Genomic DNA, 7,701 nt, shown 5'->3' with positions numbered 1-7,701 from the left:
TAGTCGCGCTATAACAAAAGCTATAATTCTCAATGAACGTCTCACGTGCTCCACTCAACAATACTCAGTTCAATTACACATTATCTTCGTCGCTTCATGGCCGGTCTTATATATACAAGACTACACTATATCTAGAAGGATCCCAAGATTTAAGGAAGGGACGTGAATGTTCGAGAAGGACGTGGCGTGATACTAGTCACGTGACCTCCGCTGACGCAACAATATAATACTAGAAACCGGGTTCCGATATACGTATTGAGCACAGCACAGATAACCCATTGGTTAGTTTTGTGTTTAAATACAAACAAACATTATGTCCTTATTTTTCAAGAAATAATTATGTGATAACATTTTATAGTGACAATCCCTTGCCTAACATTTATAGAAAGATTAGGAGTCAACATTTTTTGAGACAACAAAAGCACTTTCTGTACTATGATTTGCTCAGTAATTCTAGTTTTATCTTTAGTAAACATCTCCACATCACCATCAGTCCGTTCGAATAGGTTTTAACGTCTCTGTTTCTCAGTGGTTAAACCAAATCGTGTGGTAAAAAGCTAATTTATATTAATCTCTCTTTTTGTCGTTGTTGCTCCTGCTGTTTTCTTACATGTAGATAGATTAAAAATCTCCTAAAACCGGTATAATCCAAAAGAGTGGGGCCAAAATAACTGGAATCAGAACGTCTTTTCCACTGGATTACTTATTTATTTATTGTTAAGCACAAAACTACATAATGAGCTACCTGTGCTCTGCCTACCGCAGATATGGAAACCCACATTTTAGCATTATAAGCCCTCAGATTTACTGCTGAACCTCCGGGGAACATTCTCACTGGAAATAACATGAAAAGAATAACACTGCAAAAACAAATAGACAATTTTGAATATGTTGTTTAAAAATTTGTTTAACAACAAGAAAAAGTTTGGAATGGTATATTCTTTCATTGGGGGTGTGTCTGTGAGCCAGACTAGTTTCGAAGAATTCCACTCCTCATCAGTAACCCTGGACACTACCACCAATGAAATATCAGACCAAACCAAGCATTTACAGTAAAACACTTAAATACACCATTTCGAAATAGACAGTTTATAGTTTAAATTTTTTTTCTAGTTTGCGGTAACGTTTAAGTCAATGTAAAAAAATACTACAAAGGGAAAGATAGTGTGAATACATTGCTAAAAATTAGGTTTTGATATTACGTTTTAAGTTAATAAATACACCGGTAGATTGTACATGTGTCGAGACGGAAGTCGATATGGAAGTCTTTGATACTCAAAGAGAAAAGCTGTTACTAGTGTTAGAATTCAAGGTTTGATGCCCCTTGTCATTCTAATAGATCATTCTATAGTCTATTTATTAGTCAACTTATCTTATAGGATTTCTTACTACAATAACTAATCTGATGAATTTTAAACCCAGATTAGGCCTTTGCTGTAGGTCCAACGGAAAACAAATTTATGCCTAGCGCTGCGGCACAGCTTAGGCAGTGCCATTACCTAGTGTAGTAATAGGCCTAGAGCTAAGCTGCATAACCGTAGAGTTAAATTAAGTCATGTTATACACCAAGTATAATTGTAGTAACATCATTCTTATTCAATTTTTATCATGCTAAGGGTACCCAGGTGGGACAGCAGTAAGTCTTCGACTTTACAACGCTAAAATCAGGGGTTCCCCTTGGTGGACACAGCAAAAAAATTTCCATTAAAATTAAATTTATTCAAAAGTTTCCACTAAACATCGGAATAAATAAAAATTCTTAATAATTATTATTAGAAAATACGTAATTACTTGTTTGTAATTAACCACAAAGCTACACATTGGGCTATCTGTGCTCTGCCCACAACGGGTATCGAAACCCGGATTCTAGCGTTGTAAGTCAGCAGACATACTGCTGTGCCACTGGGGGAACGTAATTACTTATCAATATGAGAATATAATTGTCTGGGCCTGGGGTCATGCAGGTCCCACCCTACTGGTAATTTTAAAAGTTAACGTATTTGTTGTGTAGTTACATTCCTTGCACATATACTGTTCAGTTATTTATGTTGCGTGCATGGAGAAATGAAGTTTTCAATCCTTACAAACAATTCAACTTTTAAAATACTTTTTTTTATTAACAATGGATTTTAACACAATATGTATCCTTTTCATTTTCAAAATAACACCCTAGAAAACGACAAATATTTAAAAGTAAAGAAAAGGTATCCTACTATGTTACATAAATTAATAAAAACCAATCTGTAAGAAGAATTAATTGCTGGTTACTGGCCTATAAAACATGAAGTGAAACATAATCACTTATTTTTACTCTACATTATTTTTATCATTCTCATTAAGGCACCAGTAACATTACTAAATTGTACCCACTTGTTTAAATAACTGGTAAAAGGGGGATATATTACTATTAGGAAGTGTTATTTTTGAACAAGTAGGTGCAAAAAAAAATTAATTTGATGTGTCACATATATCATTTAATATATTCCAAATAAATTGAAGAGCTTTATATGGACTTTCCTTAAATATGCATAATTTCAAATGATTTATCATTTTTCAGCAGTTTAAACTTTTAGTGCTAGAACCCAATTACTGGTGCTTTACTTCTATTTTATGTATACTCATAATTTTATTTATATTCTTATTCGTATTGTTGTTCTTTCGTTGGTGGGTTATTTTAAATTAGCCATTGAAAATAATTCAACAAAAGAGGAAGAAGTCTAGATTGCACCTGACCATCCCAGGTCTAAACGAGGACCTAAATCTCGATGATTATTTGTTTTGAATTTCGCGCAAAGCTACACCAGGGCTATCTGCACTAGCTGTCCCTAATTTAGCAGTGTAAGACTAGAGGGAAGGCAGCTAGTCATCACCACCCACCACCAACTTTTGGGCTACTCTTTTAGCAACATATAGTGGGGTTGACCGTTACATAATAATGCCCCCACAGCTGAAAGGGTGTATCAGGACGGGGATTCGAACCTGTGACCCTTAGATTGCGAGTCGAGAACCCTAACCACCTGGCCATGCTGGGCCTGCAAAAACAAATTTTTAATGTTAAAAAAAAGATGGTGGGTAACTCCCATGTTAGTACCATTGGTAGTCTGGTCACTTAGATGGTCTCCCAAGGCAAATAGTTTAGTATAAACAACTAATGGCTCCCTACTTGTTTATCCTCTGTATGTAGTCTAAACAGGAACTCTGGGTTTCTGAGCAGGTTGAAGTTTCTCACTGGAGTTACCCAGTTGGCTGTTCTCTCACTAACATACTTCCAAAGATGATCACAGTGGATGTGTCTTGGCATGGATTTCTTCTCCTTCTGTATCTTGTAGTCTACATTATTGGTTCTTTTTAATATGATGTATGACTTCATACACTGACTTAACTTTAGAGTTTGTCCTCTCTTGCAACAAGAACTCTCATCCATACTATGTCACCTTAATGAAATCCAGATGTATCAGCATTAACATCATAGTAACTTTCCATTTGATCACAAGCACATTTAATTCATGTACAACATTTTTACTTTTGACATCCGTGAGGGCTCTTCCAAACACCGATTCCTCAGTACACAGTGGAGTATATGGTTCCACTATGTCCCATTCTTCTGGTATGTGTATTTCACTTTTTGGCAGTACAGTGATGATGACCACCCTCTTTGTTGTCACTGGAAGTTCATCCTCAATATAGTAACTGCCATGCAGTACATAGGGATGTTCTGGTTCATATACTGTGAAGCTATATGAAGCTTGTCTAACCTCACATCCATGTTCCCACATAAAATCGGCTTCTAATATATATTCTTCCTTAATGCCAATTATTCAAACATCATAAGGTGTAGAGAAATTTCCCACAGTAAGGGGAAGTTCCAACTTCCCTTTTGCTGAAACTTTATGTCCACTTGCTGTTCACATCAATCTCTATTCATTCTTCATCTATAGAGACAGTTCCCACCTTTCATTAATAAATTGGGTGAAACACTTGTAGCTACAAACAGTGTCAGTCTATATAATACAAAGTTTTCTATCAATGAACCCATGGACTCCTAGATGATGTTTTCCTCAAATAATGAACTTATCTCATTTGTGGCAAATGGAGTATTTCCAGCTAAACTTCATCCAATAAATCCAGCTTGTTCCTGACTTTTTGATGTCTAGGTAGTTTTTAATTTTCTTTTAATCAGGTTGGGATCTGAGACATGTCGTCAGGGTATTGTCTTCTTGGCTTGATAAGAGCTGTTGATTCCTTACAGTCTTGGTTGTAATGGCCATGTTTCCCACAATTATAACACTTTCTTCTTTCTAGTATCTTCTGAGAGGAGGTTTTATTCCATACTGACTATAACATACAATTCCTCGCAAGATGTTTTTCAAGTTACACTTGAAACACTTGTGGTTTATATCCTTTAATCTACATAATTAGTTGATTTTAATTCATTCTGTTATGCTGAACTGTTATTAGGGTGAGTTCATGTTTCAGTACCATGGAATCTGATATTCCCAAACTTCTATAGATGCACCTTTAGTAGTTTATCTGCACCTTTAATGGATTCAAGTTCTATCACAAATTGGAGAGTCTCATTTTAAAAATGTACACCTATCTCTTTTCATCCTAATTCTTATGTCTTTGTTTGTTATGGTATCTATAAATTGGTCATATGCTGATAAATCCATCATTTCACGAGGAGCATCTGGATAGGATAATTTGGCAAGCTTTTCCAAATCTTCTGCAAGTTCAGATAAGGTCTCTTCTTTCCACTTTAGCATGTCGTGAAGTTTCCTCTGGATATTTCTTTCTTGTACAGCACTCCAAACCTGTTGGATAATGTGAGTACTGATGACAAATAGTTGTAATGGCTCTCAGCTGGAAGGTTCCTAAATGTTGTCAAAGCTGGTCCTTGTAAGTGGGCAACAAGATGTATGGCTTGTTGTTCTCTATTCCACCCTTTCACTCTGGAACTTATTTCAGACTGAGCCTAGTATGAGCCCTATGGTACTTTCCCATCCATGGGTATCTTCAAGATATATTACAGAGGGGGGCGAAATGACATCAAACCTATAGTTAGGGTCACTGGTGAGGCCACATTTGGAATATTGTGTTCAGTCTTGGGCTCTTCACCTTAGAAAAGACATTGAATTGTTGGAAAGGGTTCAGAGAAGGGTTACTGGGATGATGCCCAGATGATGGAGGGGTTGTCATATGAGGAGAGGCTGAAATCTCTCAAATTGTTTTCTCTTGAAAAAAGAAGAGTTAGGGGGGACCTGATTGAGATGTTTAAGATTGTAAAGGGAATTGATAGTGTTGGTGCATCATCTTTTTTCATATTTAACAATGAGAATAGTAGGACTAGAGAAAACAAATATAAATTTGGGCAAGGTAGGAGTCATTTTCAGCCAAGACAGTTGGTAGTGTCATGGCTGAAGTAATTTAGGAAGGTCCTTCAGTAACAGGTGGTGCAGCAGTAGTGGTAATTAGGTCAAATAAGGTCTTATAATAGATCGTGTTTTTGGTTGGTACTTTTGAACAAGTACTGAAAGAGGTGTGGCTGATGTAACCTTTACATTTAATAATTCATTTTCCAGATGTTTTATTCTTTCAATGATGTTCTTTTCCTCCTTGTTGATATCCTGCTGTATTTATTCAACCTTGTCATTACAGCCTTCTACTCCTGCAATCTTGTAGTTAATTTTAATGTAAGGTTTATCAGTATTTTTACAGTTTTTATATATATATAATCATAGCAATATGAATTTTATTTCACTGGGTATGAACTGTTTTAATTTTTTGTCAAAATAAGTGCTTAATTTTCTACATCAAATTTTTGTTTTTTAAATATAAGGACTTGACTGGTATTAAAGATATGGACAGGTGCCAAGAAATTTTACTAACCTATAACTGGGACCTTGAGGTATTAAGAAATATTTAATGTTCATTGCTACATTATGCTACCTATGCATTGGAATACAGCAGTTATAACCTGAGTAAACAGTATTTATTGCCAAAACAAACAAGTAAACAGTATTTATAATCTTTGTATTTTTGAGCAAAAGACAGTATATAACCTGTGTTCAGACTTCTAAAAAATTATCATATACTTGTGATTAATAATAATTGAGTAACTTATGAATTAATGAAGCTAACTGTATAGGAATTTTGTAAATCAATATTAAAAACTATATAACTATAATGATTAGATTAGCAGTATTTTCAGCTATAAGTCCAGCATCAATATTATCTTACAAGGATTAGCCTAAACACATGTACTAAGATAACAACACAAAATAGTCCTCATAAGTATAAACATTAACAATAATAATATACAGAATAATTTTGAACATATATGATTATAATGAAATATAATAACAAAACCGTCTTAAAGTGGACGCCCTACTCTTTTTTTTTTATAGTTATTGGAAATATCCTTTCTATATAGGTGCTGTTTTAGTTATAGGAAGTGCTAAGAATCTCTTAGTTATTTCATCATAAAATATTTAGTTATACCAATTTGATATGTTAGTCAATTTCTGTGTAGATTCTGTGAATTTTATTATTTAATAGGTCCTAAGGTTTTCACTAATTCATTGCTATACATGATATTTTTATAAATGTGTAAGATACAGGTATGCTGCATAAGGCTATATATTTTTGTTTAAATAACTAATATATATACTGCATAAAATGTAAATATTAGGTGGTGTTTTAACTTAAAATTGATTTAATTTTTTTGTAATATTTACAGGAATAACCGTATAATATCCAAAATCTAATGTTTTGAGCCATATTTTCAGTTTACCAGGTTATCGGTAACCTTTCAGAAAGTGTTCAGTTATCTATTGTTTGCTCAAATTACTATCTCTAACACTTTATTTATTAAGAACAAGTAAAAAGTTTATTTGATGTAGCATGTTTGATTAAACACAATTGGAAATATTGCATTTTGTTTCAGCTTTTATGTTAATATTCTACATGTGGAATTCCTTTGCATTCATAGGTGGCAGTATAAGACACATTCTAAACATCCAGGAAGGCTCACAATCGGTATATAGTTCATCTTCAAACTCAACACTAACTGTTGTTACAGACTCTCTCAATCAAAGGTATTGCCATTTTTTTATCTCCTCGTTAGTAAATCTAAACCTCAGACATTAAATAAATCCATTTTTTTATAAAGTTTAAACTGAAACATTTTAGAGTAAATGAAATCATCTAGAGATTGCGATTTACATGTTCTAATAAAATCATCGGTCTTTTATTCAATATTGTAATCATTTATTTGATTCACGAACAGTTGTGGATATTGTAAAAAATTAAGTCAAATTTATATACTTAATGAGATTAAAATCTAATAATTAGTACAGTAGTCCAAAAAAATGTCTGAAAATCAAAAATTACAGAACTTATCACTTTGTATTTTTCAATAACCTGAGTTGAAATGTATCTGAAAGCATACCAGTTCATTACTGCCCTCAAAATGTAAAAAGCTTTAATACTTACTGATATTTCTAAAATACTGCAAGTCCATTCTAGGGAAAAAAAAACAGAGAACAAAGCAAGATACAGTGTTCAAAACATTTTTGATAGCCATTTTAGTGCTATCATATCAATTCATTAAAGATTATTGCTGCTTCTTGTAAGCAATTGAATCACATGGCTTTTTGCCTTAGAAACTGATGGAAGTTTGTTTGTTTGTTTTTGAATTTCGCG

The 7,701-nt window shown here is 33.6% G+C and overlaps 1 long non-coding RNA gene across 2 annotated transcripts in view; it reads left to right on the top strand.

Moving 5' to 3' along the window:
* Positions 1-1,239: 1,239 nt before the first annotated feature.
* The window catches only part of LOC111083560, a 13,979-nt gene continuing 7,517 nt past the window's right edge, over positions 1,240-7,701 (top strand). For both annotated transcript variants that reach the window (XR_002609108.1, XR_002609107.1), the window contains exons 1-2: positions 1,240-1,312; positions 6,989-7,094. This is a non-coding gene — a long non-coding RNA (uncharacterized LOC111083560). The remainder of the gene's footprint in view (positions 1,313-6,988; positions 7,095-7,701) is intronic.

The sequence above is a fragment of the Limulus polyphemus genome, unplaced genomic scaffold, assembly GCF_000517525.1.
Source record: "Limulus polyphemus unplaced genomic scaffold, Limulus_polyphemus-2.1.2 Scaffold10085, whole genome shotgun sequence".
Taxonomy (NCBI): domain Eukaryota; kingdom Metazoa; phylum Arthropoda; class Merostomata; order Xiphosura; family Limulidae; genus Limulus; species Limulus polyphemus.
The sequence above is the reverse complement of the archived record's forward strand: the minus strand, read 5'-3'. Positions and strand labels throughout refer to the sequence as shown.